General features: G+C 34.6%; 1 pseudogene; it reads left to right on the top strand.

Annotated features, from left to right (window-relative positions):
- LOC135224048 (protein tyrosine phosphatase domain-containing protein 1-like) overlaps nucleotides 1-5,000 on the top strand; it is a 120,833-nt pseudogene that overhangs the window by 99,207 nt on the left and 16,626 nt on the right.

Raw genomic sequence — 5,000 nt, 5'->3', positions numbered from 1 at the left:
CAACTAACATCTAGATTATTATTATTATTATTATTATTATTATTATTATTATTATTATTATTATTGATTATTCTTATTATATTATTTTATTCCCTCAAATGTATTACAACTAACATTTATATTATTATTCAGTCATCAAATATGTAATACAACTAACATCTAGATTATTATTATTATTATTTTATTATTATTATTATTATTATTAGTATTATTATTATTATTATTATTATTATTCCCTCATATGTATGACAAAACTAACATTTATATTATTATTCAGTCATCAAATATGTAATACAACTAACATCTAGATTATTATTATTATTATTGTTATTATTATTATTATTATATTATTATTATTATTTTATTATTATTATTATTCCCTCATATGTATTACAACTAACATCTAGATTATTTGAAAAAGAAACCCACAAATTCAATTTGTAACTTGTTTTACTTCTAAGTATTTACATTTAGTTTTACTCCACACTCGAGTACTTTCAGGCCCTTCTGTGGCCCATTCTCAAGAGATGTTGGGATGTTAGCCTGGGCCTTGACCCCAGGCTAACATCCCAACATCTCTTGAGAATGGGCCACAGAAGGGCCTGAAAGTACTCGAGTGTGGAGTAAAACTAAATGTAAATACTTAGAAGTAAACAAGTTACAAATTGAATTTGTGGGTTTCTTTTTCTTTTTCAATCTTCAGAAGAAAACTGAAAGAAGTTTTTTTGATCAGTGTTTGGTTCATCTAGATTATTATTATTATTATTATTATTATTATTATTATTATTATTATTATTATTATTATTATTATTATATTATTATTATTATTCCTCATATGTATTACAACTAACATTTATATTATTATTCAGTCATCAAATATGTACTACAACTAACATCTAGTATATTATATTATTATTATTATTATTATTATTATTATTATTCCCTCATAGTATGACAACTAACATTTATATTAGTTATTATTATTATTATTATTATTATTATTATTATTATTATTATTATCAGATATGTACCACAGCTATAGTCTACGACCACAGCTAACACGTAGATATGCAAATTCAGACATATCCTTCATACATTTGGCTGAAAGCAAGTTTCGCTCCTAATGAATACCTCTGTACCGGCTCGTCTCCTTAGGAATTGCGTCATGCTCAGCTGCAATGATAAAACCCTTAATTTTCACCCCCATTGCATGTCCCACGTGAGCGGGCGTTCGTGCTACATGCGGAATTTTCACGTATGTTACGGAGAGGTCGGGAAATTTACTTTTATCCCAACAATTTGTGTTTCTCTGTGTCATTTATATATATGTATGTACGTGTGTGTGTACATGTATGTATGTAGCATGTATGTATGTATGTATATATATACACATGTATAAACATATATATATATTTATATATATATATATATATATATATATATATATATATATTTAGATATAATATATATTTATAATATATATATGTATATATATACGTATATATATAATATATTATATTATATATAATATATATATATATACAACATATACATATACACATACACAATATGTGTGTGAATTATGGTCACTTAGATATACACACTTGACTTTTCTATACTCCAAACAATTAAGGCACAAATATAACTTGATATCGAATTCGTTCTGTCTCGGTAATAACTAACGCCAAGAATAATCATCATTGATAAGTCATCTGTACTGGCCAGGATTCGAACTTGAGCCTTTGGTTTAGTTAGATCTGTGATAGTCAGCGACTTGTCCATTTCGCTCCGTAATCGATGCCTTTCTCTCTCTTTTCCAGTTTTCTACTACAATTTCGGTTTAAAAAGACTACGGGGAGACCGACCCAAGGAGGACTCCTAGACATGGTCAAGGTGATGGCCTTCGCGCTCTCCGAAGGCAAGGTAGCAGTCCACTGTCACGCCGGTAAGTTTGGAAACCTCGATGAAACTGAAGAATATGGAGTTTAGACCAAAGAACCAAGCAATGGAACCTATGAGTTCATTCAGCGCTGAAACGGAAACTTGTCAGTGAAAGGTCTGAAGGTGTGTAGGAATGGAATGGGATAATAGAGTATAGGCCTAAGCCCAGCACTGGGACCTTTGAGGTCACTCAGCGCTGAAACGGGAATTGACAGTAAGACGTCTGAAAGGTGTAACTGGAGGAAAACTCAAAGCATTGCATTGCGAAATAATTGTTAGGATAGGGTCGATAGCGAGGCGGAAGAAAGAGAATATGAATGGAGGTACAGTAAAAGGAATGGAAGGAGTTGCAGATAGGGCCCGAAGGCACGTTGCAAAGAACCTTAAGTAATGCCTATAGTGCGCTGCGTGAGGTGCACTGACGTCACGCTTCCCTACGGGGTAAAACTTTGCTGCGATTATCGTTCACTCTTTATTTACCTGCCTCTGTCTGTCTCTGTCTATCTCTAAGTGCGTGGCAAAGAACTAAAGTTAGATTATCAAGAATCAATGCTTTTTGTCATTGTAAATGCTGGAAACTTTCTGACTCAAGACTTTGAGATTCATTTTATTTCATTGTAAATGCTTGAAAACTTTCTGCTCAAGACTTCGAGATTAATTTTTTTTTCATTGTAAGTGCTTGAAACTTTCTGCTCAAGACTTCGAGGTTCATTTTTTTTCATTGTAAATGCTTGAAACTTTCTGCTCAAGACTTCGAGGTTCATTTTTTTTTCATTGTAAATGCTTGAAACTTTCTGCTCAAGACTTCGAGGTTAATTTTTTTTCATTGTAAATGCTTGAAACTTTCTGCTCAAGACTTCGAGGTTCACTTTTTCATGTAAATGATTGAAACTTTCTGCTCAAGACTTCGAGGTTCATTTTTTTCTTTTTTTCATTGTAAATGCTTGAAACTAAAGACTTTGAGGTTAATTTTTTGTGTCATCGTAAATGCTTGAAACTTTCTGACTCAAGACTTCGAGGTTCATCTGAAATATCAACGACCCTTGTATGGAAAAAACATAGACTCTAATTGTTAGAGAACCTACGCTTAAATTTCTCAAATCATTACGTAATGCTTCCGTCGATGGAAACTACGAGTACAGGTGGTTATCTTTGGACTTTTTTTTTCACTTTCGAGATTGATTTTGTTTTTCAGAACAGTTTTTTTTTTTAGCTTGTCCTTGTATTTCCAAGCTCGGGCGGGATTACCATAAAAAAACTACAAGGTCGCGTAAAATTAAGTACCAGGGATATTTTTTTTCTTTTTACCTCAGTGTACTTACCTTTTTAAATCTATATTTAGGAGTTCCTACTTCCTTGTCGTTTTTCTCTCTCCTTTACGGTTTTATGTTGCCCCACAAAAAACTGGTTTATTATACTTGGACACCTGCTTGTTTTTGTTCGTCTGTATGGTGTTTTTACGTTGGATAGAACCAGCGGTTTATTCAGCAAACGGGACCAACGGCTTTACGTGACTTCCGAACCACGTCGAGAGTGAACTTCTATCACCAGAAATACACATCTCTCACTCCTCAGTGGGATGCCCGAGAATCGAACCTCGCGGCCACCGAGGTGGCACGCCAACACCATACCGAACACGCACTGAGGCGCCTGCTGCATACAAGGAGAGGTTTAATTCACTCTCCTGGGCGTCCTGTGCGCTCATTGGCGCTTGCACTGTTCACCTAATGCTTTTTTTGCAAGTTTCAAAGACCACGACCCCGCGTTTGTTCATAGGTCTTATGTGTCAGCAGCGTCTGCATTCGCTAGTGGACCTCATTCTAGTGTTGCCCAGACCCGAGGTTGCATAAATTTCTCTTAATAGAATAAAATGTTTGTAGCAACCGGGTCACAACCGTTGGATGGAATTAAGCTGACACCGTGCAGGCCTGTATACCGAGGGGTCCTTGGGGGGCTCGAATGACCCCACCCCCAAATTTCTGGAAGCGATACTTTTTTGTGATTATCCTTTTCATTGAACTGTACTTACAAAGTAATAAAAAAACAATTTTTTTTTTTTTTTTTTTTTTTTAATAAGTTATTAAACATTAACATCATTCTTGAGTTGTAAGAAATACAAGAGTAATAATAGGAATATGAGTATACCTGTATATGCAATGACATTTATAGAAGAAAAGGTCCAGGTTTTAAAAAAGGGGAAAAAGACCCCCATAAAAAAAAAAACTGGGTACAGGACTGCCGTGAAAAACGTATCCCTCAGAAAGTGGAGCATACATCCTGCCTATGTGAACTCTCGAGAGAGACGAGAGTTTCCAGCCCTGTGATTGGCATATCAGCAGCCAATCAGGAGCGGTCGTAAGGGACTGGCCTAGACGTCAAATGCACGGTTGATATGAATCTACTCTTTTTATGTTATAGCTACAAGATACTAATTTTACGGTTAATACTGAAAGAGACTGTTCATAGTAAATGTAAAGAAAGGGAAAAAGTAGAGACTAAGTATGAAAATAGACGTAATCGAATTACCGTAACCAGAAGTGATGTTGTGAATCCTTGATAATCATCTGCTGGAAAGTTATTTTCCGATTCGTTTCGTACACTAATTAAGAGGGTTAAGTGTCAGATTTGATTTCCGCCTATTCCGCATTTTCCGATTATCTGTTTACTGTTGTTAAGATATTGGTTACTTTTGTTAACTGCACCTGTTGTAGTTATACGACGTTTCATTGGTTTTTATTATTGTCTGCTGTACGTGATATTTATGTCTTTATTTTTATTTAAAGGCAGCTTTAAATTGAACAAACGCAATGGGAGCATGGTGAAAGGCGGAAAGTTCTCGAGTGGCGTTTCAACCCAATCCAATCCCCAGCCACCCCCGAGGGAAAACCGCCATCTTTGATGCACAAATGTGCGAGTGAGAAACTCATATATGTTTCAAAGCAGTTTTTTTTTATCATCTACAATGTTTATATTCTAATGGCAAGAAACTGTGTTTGTTTGAAACAGTTTATCTCTATGCATTTATGAAATCCTACAGCAACTTTACTCCTACATGGAAT

The sequence above is a fragment of the Macrobrachium nipponense genome, chromosome 10, assembly GCF_015104395.2.
Source record: "Macrobrachium nipponense isolate FS-2020 chromosome 10, ASM1510439v2, whole genome shotgun sequence".
Taxonomy (NCBI): Eukaryota; Metazoa; Arthropoda; class Malacostraca; order Decapoda; family Palaemonidae; genus Macrobrachium; species Macrobrachium nipponense.
Note: the sequence above shows the minus strand (reverse complement) of the source record. Positions and strands in the feature narration are given on the sequence as shown.